This window comes from Muntiacus reevesi, chromosome 13 (genome assembly GCF_963930625.1).
Source record: "Muntiacus reevesi chromosome 13, mMunRee1.1, whole genome shotgun sequence".
NCBI classification, from domain to species: domain Eukaryota; kingdom Metazoa; phylum Chordata; class Mammalia; order Artiodactyla; family Cervidae; genus Muntiacus; species Muntiacus reevesi.
In genome coordinates, this window is record NC_089261.1 from 42,349,119 (window position 1) to 42,362,893 (window position 13,775).

Genomic DNA, 13,775 nt, shown 5'->3' on the forward strand with positions numbered 1-13,775 from the left:
AGGTGGGATCTTCGTTTGAGGAATGTGGGCTCTCTCTAGTTGGGGCCCTCGGGCTCAGTAATTGCACTGTGGAAGCTTAGTTGCCCTTCAGTACTCTTGCCTGGAAAATCCCATGGACGGAGGAGCCTGGTGGGCTGCAGTCCATCGGGTCGCTAGGAGTCGGACACGACTGAACGACTTCACTTTCACTTTTCACTTTCACACATTGGAGAAGGAAATGGCAACCTACTCCAGTGTTCTTGCCTTGAGAATCCCAGGGACGGGGGAGCCTGGTGGGCTGCCGTCTATGGGGTCGCACAGGGTCAGACACGACTGAAGCGACTTAGCAGCAGCAGCAGCAGCAGCTTAGTTGCCTGACTGGGAGTTGAACCCGAGTACCCTGCTTTGGAAGGCAGATTCTTTATTTATTTATTTTTTCTTAAATATTATTTTATTAGTTGGAGGCCAATCACTTCACAACACTTCAGTGGGCTTTGTCATACATTGACATGAATCAGCCATATAGTTACACGTATTCCCCATCCCGATCCCCCCTCCCACCTCCCTCTCCACCCGACTCCTCAGGGTCCTCCCAGTGCACCAGGCCCGAGCACTTGACTCATGCATCCCACCTGGGCTGGTGGTCTGTTTCACCATAGATAATATACATGCTGTTCTTTCAAAACATCCCACCCTCACGTTCTCCCCCAGAGTTCAAAAGTCTGTTCTGTACTTCTGTGTCTCTTTTTCTGTTGGAAGGCAGATTCTTAACCACTGGACCACCAGGGAAGTCCCAGTTAACTATTTTATACACAGCAATGTATATATGTGAATTCCAGCCTTGTATTTTATCCCTCCCCCCACCTCTCTTTTCCTTTTGTTAACCATAAGTTTGTTTTCTGTTGTCTGTAAGTCTCTCTGTTTTGGAAATAAGTTCATTTGTTCTTTTTTTTTCTTTTATATTCCACATGTAAATGATATTATATGATATTTGCTTTTCCCTGTCTGGCTTACTTCACTTAATATGATAATCTCTCTAGGTCCATCCATGTTGCTGCAAATGACATTATTTCATCCTTTTTATGGCTAACTACTATTCCTTTTTGTCCATTCATCTGTCCATGAGCATTTAGGTTGCTTCCATATCCTGGCTGTTGTAAATAGTGTTGCTTTGAACATTGCAATGCATGTATCCTTTTGAATTACTGTTTTCTCTGGATATATTCCTAGGAGTGGGATTGCTGGATTATATGATAGCTTTATTTTTAGCTTTTTAAGGAACCTCCATACTGTTTTCTGTGGTGGCTGCACAAATTTATACTCCCACCAACAGTTTAAGAAGGTTCCTTTTTCTCTACACCCTCTCCAGCATTTATTATTCGAAGAATTTTTGATAATGGCCATCCTGACCTGTGTGAGGTGATACCTCATTATAGTTTTGATTTGCATTTCTTTAATTATTAGCAGTGTCAAGCATCCTTTCATGTGCCTTTTAGCCATCTGTGTGTCCTCTTTGAAGAAATGTCTGTTCAGGTCTTCTGCCCGATTTTTGATTGGGTTGTTTGTTTTTTTTTTAATATTGAGCTGTATAAGCTGTTCATTATGTGTACATTTTTTTTTAAGATTTTTTTTTTTAAGTTCCTAAGCTTTACAATGCTAAGAAACTAAGATTTGTTACTTTGACTCATCTTAATATGTCCTTTTGGTTTCGCTATAAGGTGACTAGTACAGCAATTCTATGTATATCTCTTCCAGATTTTTGGATGTTGGGATTTTACACAAGAGATAATAAATTATGCTTCTTTTTTTTTTCCCCTCTTCAGTGCTCCAAACTCAGTGCAAACAAACTCAGGTATATAGAGTCAGAAGGGGAGCAAAATATCTATCACTTACTACTAACACTGAATTTGACAGCTGTGTTTAATACTCACACCTTTGCTCAAAAAATTAAACTTGCCCATCCAGAGACAACCAGACAAATTCAGGCCTCTCCTCAGAGGCAAGAGACTCACCATTTAGAAGAGGAGAGGAGGTTAAGACAGAAAACTGGTTGGTTCTACAGGGAGTTCAACCTGGTAAGAGGAAGGGAGAGAGGAGCTGAGTGGGGCAACTCAGTTCTTTTGCCAGTCTCGCCAGTCACTCGCACAGGAAGACTGAGAGCTGAGAGAAGCACAGAAATAACTCTGCCCAGTACAAACTCCTGGAGGGTTTTTAGTTTCTGTCCTGGGGAGTCTGGCAGCAGTGCTGGGAAGAGGATAGAGGCTGATTTCCCCTATAAACACCCAGCACTGCTGGCATCCAGGGCTCTATTAGCTGTTAAACACCTTTACCAACTGACCTCTCTCCTGATTCTCCTGCGTCATCCTGTCATACTGGTTTGATCACCATCCCTGGCATGCCTTGCACAGCTTCCTGCATTTTGCACACAGTTTTCCTGGTCTCCCATCCCCACCCCACTGATGTCCATTTGCCTTTTCACACACACACACACACACACACACACACACACACACACACCCCTGGTCTCCCGCCCCCACCCCACTGATGTCCATTTGCCTTTTCAGGTCCACCCCACCCCACTGATGTCCATTTGCCTTTTCAGACACACACACACACACACACACACACACACACACACACCCCTGGTCTCCCGCCCCCACCCCACTGATGTCCATTTGCCTTTTCAGGTCCACCCCACCCCACTGATGTCCATTTGCCTTTTCAGACACACACACATACACACACACACACACACACACACACACACACACACACACACACACACACACACACACACACACACACACACACACACACACACACACCCCTGGTCTCCCGCCCCCACCCCACTGATGTCCATTTGCCTTTTCAGGTCCACCCCACCCCACTGATGTCCATTTGCCTTTTCAGACACACACACACACACACACACACACACACACACACACACACACACACACACACACACACACACACACACACACACACACACACACACCCCCCCTGGTCTCCCGCCCCCACCCCACTGATGTCCATTTGCCTTTTCAGGTCCAGATCAAGCTCTACCTCCCACAGCCCCTGGTCCTCTGAGCCCTTTCAGAACTTGTTCTCTCTCTCTCTCTCTCTCTCTCTCTCTCTCACTCACACACACACACACACACACACACACACACACACACACACAGCCCTTTCAGAACTTGTTCTCTCTCTCTCTCTCTCTCTCTCTCTCTCACACACACACACCCAACCTTTTGCCTTCAGCATGTGTTGCCTGTCTTGTTACATTTCTCCTCATGGCTCTAGGCTCTAGTTCCTGTGCTTTTTTCAGTCCTAAAGTGATCAATTAAGGAAAGCTTAACTTCAAGGAGAAAAAAAAAAAAAGAGCGACCCTGTGAACTATGTTTTATATGTGGGAAACTAAGATTTATAACGTGACTCATTTAACATTGCAAATACAATATAGAAGACAGTGTGTGGTGGAGGGACTGAGCTGTCCCCCCCAGGCTGTGGAACTTAGTGTGCAATGGGAGAAATTTAATCTCTCTTCCCACTCCCATCTCCTGTTTCCCAGGATACTGTGGCAATTGTTTGTTCATAGATGCCCCATAAGCTCTTGGAGGCGGCTGAGAATTAAGTTGCTTATTAATTCATTTAGTCTTGACCTACATATGGTTGAATAATCACAAGGCCATCTGTCTTCCTTAATTAACATGCAGAGATGAGGAGATTTCTCCCTACTTTCTGCAGATCGTGTCTGAATCTTGTCAAGAGGGCCCCAAATGACTTGCTGCGAGTCCTGGTAATTGCTTATAAGTGAAACCAACAGCTAATGGGAAGGGCTTTTGTTGTTTTCACTTGTTTTGTCTTTTTGAAAAGGCTTGTTGTGACTAGCCCTTGCTATTTCACCAGCCAAAGATTCTCATAAATGAGTATGCAATTGTAAATTTCCTTTCAGGTTCAGGAGATAGAATAAGGGCTTTTCCCAGATGCTTGTGAGTTTTATCTCCCACAGTCTTCCGCTTTTCTCACAGGGTCTTCACTTATCTATATGACATTGATAGACTAAAGCAGTTATAAGGGCAGAAAAAAAAACTACCCTCTTCTGTTCTAGGTTCTTTGATGTCCTAATAAATTAATGTAAAAGAGAAAAACAAAAGTGTAATAATATGTAATACCTCCATGTACACATATACACATGGAAGATGCCCAGAAAAACTAACTCACTGAAATGTCAGAAGACCTCACCTTAAATGCTATCTTTAGCTAAATATAAAATAAAATGTTTAGGGTGAGGAGTCAGTTATGGGAGGTTATCAGGAAAAGTACAGTAAACAAGGATATTTGTTGTGCAAATTGAAGTCCTTGCCTTTCTCCAGTGATAAGTTCCCAGAGATTTGGTGATCCTTCTCTTCCAGATATAGAGAGGGAGACACCCTTACAAATAGAAACTCTTCTAACATATATAAATGTTTCTTACAAAAGGTTAACTTCTACTCAGTTTTCAGAACTTCTCTCATTTCTGCTATTTAAAAAAAAAAAAAATAGCCGGTTTAAGGACTTCCCTCACAGTCCTGTGGTTAAGACATTGCACTTTCACTATAGAGGGGCCTGGGTTAGATTCCCTGGTCTAGAAACTAAGATCCCACTTGCCACATGGCACAGCGGAAAAAAAAGAGAGAAAAAAAAAATAGCTTAAAATAGGTATATTTGGGGCATCAAAATCTGCTCCCCTTCACAGCCTATTATGGAATCTACTTTCTGTTGGTTGTTGACATGAAATGTGATGGGTTAAAAATATGCCAACTGGAACAGTGAACTCTTTTATTCATTTTTTATTGTAGTATAGTTGACTTATAGTATTAATTTCAGGTGTACAACATAGTAATTCAATATTTTATAGATAATACTCCATGCAAATTATTATAAAATATTAGCTATATTCCCTGTGTGGTACATTATATCCTTATAATTTATTTTATACCCAATAGATTGTACCTCTTAATCTTCTTCGTCTATTTTGCCCCTCCCCCAACCTGCTTGTCTTTGGTAACTATTAATTTGTTCTCCGTATCAGTCAGTTTCTGTCTGTTATCAAACCAAACTTGGTTCTGCTGTCCTTGGGCAGTCAAACCAATCGACTGACACTGCGTTGTGGTGAAGGAAAGTGCAGTGTTTATTGTAAAGCGCCAGACAGGGACTCTGGGGCAGCTAATGCTCAAAAAACCTGAACTCTTTGATGAATTTCAGGAAATAATTTTTAAAATCAAGATGAAGGAGGGGAGTTTCAGGATATGTGATCGATCAGCTCATGCACAATTCTGATTGGTTAATGGTGAGGTAATAGGGCGGTGTCACAAGGGTTAGCATTATCATTCCTCAGGCTCCAGTAGGTCTGGGGGCTGTATGCTCATGGTCATCAAGTAGCTAACTTCTTCCATTTGGTGCATCAGATATTGTTATCTAGGTACTTCAGAAAGGAACTAAAGATTCTGTGACTCCCATATGGCTGATTTACCATTTGGATTCTTACCAATTCTCCTGGCTCAACTGCTATTTTTATTGCCACATGTTCATATCCTTTCAATCATTGAGCTAGGTTTTTGTGACTTAGGAGCCTAGGAGACTGCAACTTTTCTAAAACAAGAGGCAGGCAGAGGACATGGGTGGATCTCCTACGTCTACCATGCCTGCCACACATTTCTGTCACTTGAACCTCTGTTTGTCCCCGTGAGGTACACAGGGGAGGTACATAATCTCCATTTTATAGATCAATAAAAAAAATCAGTAAATTGAGCCTTTGAGAGGTGAGATATTTGTTAAAGTTAGTGCTTGTAAGTGCAGAGTTGGAACTAGAATCCTGATTCTGATGTGGAAAGCTCAGCATCTCTATATTCTAGTGCTGAATTGAACCTCAGAGACACAATTTTGGGCAAAGTAGAAAAGGACAGATTTATTGCTATGCCAGGCAAAGTGGGACACGCTTAAAAAGCTATGTGTCCCAACCCAGAAGAATTTGATGAGTTGTTTTATAGCAGTAGTTCAAAGGGTAGTGTTGCTGACAAGATTAGTCTCAGGTCTCCTAATCTTGATGAGCTTCTCTGGTCCCTTTAATCTTGCCTCAGGTGGTTTCTTGGCTGCTCCTTCTTTGATTAGTAACTGTTTGATGGAACTCAGAGAAAGTCATGGAGGCTGGAGTCCCGCCTACAGGGAATGGGGGACAAACACTCTTCCATGCCCAGAAGCCCCACAGGGTCCTCCTCAGTTTCCCTTCTGGTCTCCTTACAAAACATTCTCCATATACCACTTAATTACAGTACTGTAGCATCATGACCATTTATTTGTAATGTGACCACAACCTACAGTAGGGGAGCAGAATTTGCCACCCTAAAATATATCTCTTCAGTGTGAGGCTGTGCCATGACAGGCAGCCTAGATTAGGAGTAGGCCTGGTTTTCCAGGGTAACATGATTATCAGGCCACCTGGAGCCAGCCAAGCAACATGCGCCTAGCAAGAAAAAGGGAACCTATCAGGGGAAAGCTGGGAAGCCCACGAACGCCCAAGTTTGAAAAAAGCCCGTGAAGGTTTGGGCCAATAAGATTACTTTGCAAACATGTAACCAATCCGCTTAAGCCAGCTACCAATTGCTTATGCACACCATATAAATTTGGGGAACAGCGTGGGCTCAGGGCTTTCTGACCCTGCACCACTGTGTTGGTTGCGGCAGTAAGCCCTGACTCAAGTCAGCAATAAACTTCCCTTTTTTGCGAGTTGCATTGTCTTGGAAGCCTTCTCTCTTCCCGCAGGGATTCGGACATCAGGCATAACATTCAGCATATTAATTGTTTAAGCTAGTTATTTTCTGATAAACAAAAACAGATATGGGAAGGACTCTGAAAACCAAGTAGGAATTGGCTTTTTGTAGGAAATATTTACATTTGTAAGGGAAATCACCATTTGTACGGGTGTCTCCCTCTACCTGGAAGAGGAGAATGACCAAATCTTTAAGAACCCTTATCATTGGAGAAGGCAAGGACTTAAATCCAAATAAAGTCTTACCCATGTTCCCTGTACTCACTTAACTTACTTTCCCCACCCTCAACATTCTCTTTAGCTGAGGATGGTATTTAAGGTGAGGGCTTTGGCCATTTGGGCAAGGTAATCAGCTTTCCTGGGCTTCTCCCAGGTACACATGTTGTGAAACTTTGATTTTTTTCCCTGTTAATCTCTCTCATGTCAATTAAGAATTAAAGAATTAATTAAGACCATCCCAGAAAACCTAGAAGGGGAGAGGAAAATTTCTTCCTCCCCAACACTGCACTAAACCTCTAGGAGTGCAGAATAGACCTGTGTGACTAAAAAGGCATTCAGTGGGACCTTGCCACAGGTGGCGAACTGTGAGGGCATGAGTTTGAGCTTTTCCTTTCTTGTCTTGAATGCATCTGCTACATATTCAAATCTATCTGCATACCAATTATGAGCTATCGAAGGAACCTTGAAAAAGAACAAAGTTGGAAGACTCATGTTTACCAATTTCAAATTTTCCTACAAAGTTATTATCAAAACATGTGATACTGGCATGCAGATGTACATACAGACCAAAGAAATAGATAACAGAGCCTAGAAATGATCCTCAGATATATAGTCTATTAATTTTCAACAGGGGTACCAAAATCATTCGATGGAGAAAGGACCATCTTTTCAAGAAATAGTGCTGGGAAAACAGGATATCCAACATGCAAAAGAATGAAGTTAGACCTTTCTTTTATACCGCATACAAAAATTAACTCAGAATAAGTCAAAGACCTAAATTTAAGAGCTAAAGCTATAAAACTCTTAAAATATAGGAGAAAATCCTCATGGCTTTGGATGTGTTGATGATTTGAATATAACACCAAAAGTATAGGCAACAAAAAAATATATAAATTGCACATTATCAAAATAAAGAACTTTTATGCATCAAATGATACTGTAAAAAGAATGAAAACATAGCTTACAGGATAGAAGACATTTTCAAATCATATGTTTGATAAGAGATTAACATCCAGAATATGTGAAGAACCTCTATAACTCAACAACAAAAACAGCCCAATTCAAAAATGAGTAAAAGACTTGAATAGACATTTCACCAAAGAAGATAAACGAATAGCCAGTAAACATGTGAGACGATGACCAACATCATTAGTCATTGAGTGTGAGTGAGTGAGTGAGTGAAGAAAGTCACTCAGTCGTGTCCAACTCTTTGTGACTCCATGGACTGTAGCCCACCAGGCTCTCCTCTGTCCATGGGATTCTCCAGGCAAGAACACTGGAGTGGGTTGCCATTTGTTTCTCCAGCGGATCTTCCCAAACCAGGGATAAACCCAGCTGTCCTGTTTTATTTTCTTTTAGTTTTGCTTCCTTTTGGTCTTTACCCTACTGGGGTCTTTGGGAACTGCGCGTATGTGTAACAGCACCTACCACACCTCTTCATTTTAGCTTAGGCTGGATTTGAAGAGCCAAAACAGGAAAACACTTAAGGAGACCCGAGACTCTCACAGAGAAATAAACTAGAGCTGCTGTTTCTTTTAGCTTTGCTTTCCTGTTCTTTACTTCCCCTGGTGACTCAGAGGGTAAAGCGTCTGCCTACAATGCGGGAAACTTGAGTTCAATCCCTGGGTCAGGAAGATCCCCTGGAGAAGGAAATGGCAACCCACTCCAGAACTCTTGCCTGGAAAATCCCATGGATGGAGGAGCCTGGTAAGCTACAGTCCATGGGGTCTCAAAGAGTCGGACACGACTGAGCGACTTCACTTTTTTGCTCTTTCCGTTCTTTATTATTTATTTATTTATTTTTAATATAATCTCTCCTTTTATCAACCTTCATCATTTCATACTGTAAGAAAGTGAAATCACTAAAGGCAAATAACCTTATGAATCTGCTGAGTGTGAAGAGAAAAGGCCACGGTATAGATGAATGGATTAGGAGGGAGACACCTAACTCTAAGGGTTTACAGTTGGTAAAAACTCAGGCTTTGTTGTACAATAAGTATCTTTATGTGTTACACAATGACTGGGTACTGATTGCTTGCAGTGACACAAGCATAAGCAATCCTTCAAAATCAAGTATAAATATAATAAGAAAAAAACAATATGGAAAAATTCAGAAATGTCCAACTATTGCTATTTCTTGGGTGAAATTCTACTGATCAGTAGTTGGGTTTCCCAACAAAGTGTGAAAACAAGAGAATTTTAGAAAGCAGCAATTTTAAAGAAATGAAAACTATGCAAAATGCCTTGCATTATATAGTTCATAAGTATGAAAAAGAATTCTAGACTGTTAATTCATAATTCTGGAAAATATTTTTCCAGGCAGTGAATCTGTAACAGTAACTATTATACAGTCTCTCTCCCTTGCTGTCTTTATGAGAGACGCTTATCACAAAGTCTTCCCTGGACAGTCTCTGTGCCACCATTTGCTTCCTGTCACTTCACAACCCACTCTTAACCCACCCCTGGGAACTATGTATAAAATCATTTAATGTGTGCTAACAATATGAGCATTTACACCTCTAACCGATACATATTGAACCAAGATAATCCTTTAAATCATGATCATATGAGAAAGTAACATTATATCAGTACTACAAACAACTATTTTTCCCATGAACTGTGGAATATATTCTCCTTGGACAAATTCACCTCTTCCCAGAAATATGCAAAGTTCAGTGCTAAAGAGTAACAGTAAAGTGTTCATTAAGCCATCAGAATGAATCACCTTGTTTTCAAAATATTAACTTAGTTTCGAGTGCATCAATGTAGTAACCTAAAGGATTGTTAGTCATTAGGGGAATACAAATCAAAATCACAATGAGTTACCACTCATACCCATTAGGATGCCTGTTATAAAAACAAAAATTAATAGCACAACATTGTAATTCAACTATACTTCAATTAAAAAAATTAAAAAATTAAGAAATGACAAGTAAGTGTTAGCAAAGATGTGGAGAAATTAGAACCTTTGTGCACTGCTGATAGAGATGGTGCAACTGCTGTGGAAAACAATTTGGCAGTTTCTCAAAATATTAAACATTGAATTACCGTAAGAACCAGTTATTCTACTTCTGGGTATATACCTAAAATAATTGAAAACAGGGAAGCAAACAGATGATTGTACACCAATGTTCGTAGCAGCATTTTTCACAGTAACTGAAATGTGGAATAACCCAAATGTCCATTGACAGATGAATGGACAAACAAAATGCAGTTTATCCATGCAGTGAAATATTAATCAGTCATAAAAAAGCCTGTGCTATAGCATGGGTGAACCTTGAAAACATTCTGCTTAGTGAAAGGAAGCCGACACAAAAGGACAAACAACATATGATTCCACTCTGATGAAGCAGGTACAACAGGCAAATTCATACAAACAAACAAAAGCAGAGGTTACCAGGGACTGGAAAAAGGAGGAGTCACTGCTTAATGGGTATAAGGTTTGTGTTTGGGTTGATGAAAAAGTTGGTTTTTTTTTTTTTTTTAAGTTTATGTATTTATTTGACTGCACTGGGTCAGTTATAGCACGCAGGATCTTTAATCTTCATTGCAGCATGCAGGATCTTAAGTCGTGTGATCTTAAGTCGTGTCACGCAGAATCTTCAGTTGCAGCATGCAGGATATAGTTCTGTGACCAGGGATCCAACGTGGGCCCCCTGCATTGGGAGCGCCGAGTCCTAGTCACTCGGCTTCCAGGGAAGTCTTGATGAAAAAGTTTTGAAAATACACAGTTGCCCAATATTATGAAGGTACCTAATGCCACTGAATCATACACTTAAAAATGCTAAATGATACAATTTTTAATTTTAATGGTTATAAAAAAGATTTGGATATAAAACAAAATAAATTATGAGTTAGGTGCTTTGTAGAGATACAGAAGTAGGAACTTGTAACTTCTCAGAAAATAAAAAGTTAGTTGGAAAGAGGGAAACAGGCCTTGAGTGGCTGAAACCAAGATGAGTGAGTTGGAGATAGCTTTGTGGAGAAAGTTGAAGAATAAAGAAGGAAAAGAGCAAAAAGTATCGAGTACTACTAGTTAGCAGACTCCATGAGAAACCTTTCATATACTATTTTTGTTCCATCCTTCACAGCAATTCTGTGTGGTAGATACTGTTATGAACCTAATGTTTTGTGTGAGGAAACATAATTTTAGGTTAATAACTTGCTCAAGAATTTACTTAATTAGTGGCAGAGCCAGGATTTAAAACCCAGTCTATCACCTCCAGAACCCCTGCTCTTATTTTGCTGATCTTAACTTTTCTGGCTAAGAACTAGAACAACAGTATCCACCCCACGGGCTTATTGTGATTATTAAATAAGAGTTTTTTGAGTTGGAAAATTCTGAATATACCTAAGGATTTTACATTGTTTTTTGCTTGCTCTATCCTTTCTGCTACCGTTGGAGGCTGAGACTTCTAAAGCACTCGCTACCATAGAAGACGTTTCACTTAGTGGATTGTTTTTGTACTCTTCCACCATTTGTGAATTTCTCAATAGCAAAGATACTATCTTGTTCATTGTTTTGGGTCAGATTTTAACTAAAGCAGTGGCTGTCAGAACAGAAGAGGGGATTTAGAGAAGTGAGAATCAAACAGCAGGTGTGAATTGTTCTGAAAGCTTCCTGAATCCCTACCATACCAAGTGTCATCATCACCCTCATTGCTGTCACCACCGTCAACATTTATAACACAGCAATAACAACCCCAGGAGCAATGGACATGGTACCAGAGCCTACTAGGGGCAAGCTTACTGGCCAGGGCAACAAATAAAAGTTTAAGCCCTTGCTTCCAAAGTGTCTAGAAAAGCCTCGTCTAATCCCTCCCACCTTTCTCTATCCTGTCCTCTAATGCGAGATCCTCCTTTCATAAATGCCACTTTAGTCATGTCACTCAGTGTTGCTGAAAAGAAATTCTGTAGTATTTAGGCCTTCCAAACTTGGATCTTAATATATTTTAAAAATTATTTCTTCTTAGAATAGACATTACATTCACGCAGCTCAAAATTCACATCAGTTTATGGACAAAAGTCTTTCTTCCTTCTTGTTTCTCCCTGTTTCTCCATTCATTTCCTGAATACCTTTCCAGAGTATTTCCCAGAGGGTTTCTGTTGTTGTTTTTTTTTCTTCCCAGAGGGTTTCTAAACATGCTTTTTGAAAAATAAAAGACTGTTTTTCCTAGAACAGTTTTAGGTTTACAATGAAATTGAGAGGAAGGTACAGAGATTTCCTCTATCCCCATACACATGAATGGCCTCCCCCACTGTCATCATCACTCACCAGAATGGTACATTTTTTTTTTTTTTAAACCAAGGATGCTTGTAAAAAAAACCCTTGGTAAAATATATATATATATATATCATATAAAGTATGATATGTTATATTGATATATCCTAATTATCTAAAGTCCATAGTTTAGAGTTCACTTTTGGTGTTGTACATAGTATGGGTTTGAAGAAATGTATAATAATATGTATCCATCATTATAGTATCATATAGAGTATTTTCACTGCCTGTATATCCTCTGTGCTCTACCTATTCATCCCTCCCACAACCCTGGAAACCGTTGATCTTTTTCCTATCTCCATAATTTTTCCTTTTCCAGAATGTCGTATAGTTGGACTCATGCAATATATAGCCTTTTCAGATTGGATTATTTCACTTAGTAATATGCATTTAAAGTTCCTTCTCAGGGCTTCTCTGGTGGTTCAGACAGTAAAGAATTTGCCTGCAATGTTGGAGACCCAGGTTTGTTTCCTGGGTTGGGAAGATCCCTTGGAGAAGGGAATGGCTACCTACTCCAGTATTCTTGCCTGGAGAATTCTATGGACAGGGGAACCTTCTGGACTACAGTCCAAGGAGTCACAGAGTCAGATGTGACTGAGCAACTAACACTTCCATTAACAAGGTTCCTTAATGTCTTTTCATGGCTTGAAAGTTCACTTATTTTTTAGTGCTATGTAGTATTCCACTAAGTATAGCACAGTTTATCTACTCACCTACTGGAAGATATCTTGGTTGCTTACAAGTTTTGGCAATTATGAATAAAACTGGTACAAACATCTGTGTGTAGGTTTTTGTGTGGACATAAGTCTTCAGCTCCTTTGGTTAAATACCAAAGAGGGAGACTACTAGATTATGTAATAAAAACATGTTTAGTTTTGCAAGTAACTTTCAAACTGTCTTCCAAGGTAAGGTGGATGTATCATTTTGCATTCCTACCACCAAGGAATGAATGTTCTTATTGCTCCAGATCCTCACATGCATTTGGTGCTGTCAGTGTTTTGCATTTGGTCATTCTAATACCTTTAAGTGTTTGTCTAGAAGGAGTAATTGCAGTTAGACTTATCTGACCACATTTGGTGAATCTCTTTTCTCTTGAGAGGAACATCTATGGCATGATCAGATCTGTAATAAGATTAAGAACATTCTGGCACCCTGAGAAGCAGGATTACTACTCACAAAAGAACAAACTAATGAAGGTGTGGAGGGCCATGGGCCCCTTGGAGAACAGCTGTCTTCCTTCCCAGATCCCCCTTCAAAGTCAAGCCGCTCAGTCATGTCCGACTCTTTGCGACCCCATGGACTGTATCCTATCAGGCTCCTCTGTCCATGGGGTTTTCTAGGTAAGAGTAATGGAGTGGGTTACCATTTCCTAGGTCACCTCTAAAGGAATGAATTCCAAAGAATTGATGCTTTTGAACTGTGGTGTTGGAGAAGACTCTTGAGAGTCCCTTGGACTGCAAAGAGATCAAATCAGTCAATCCTTAA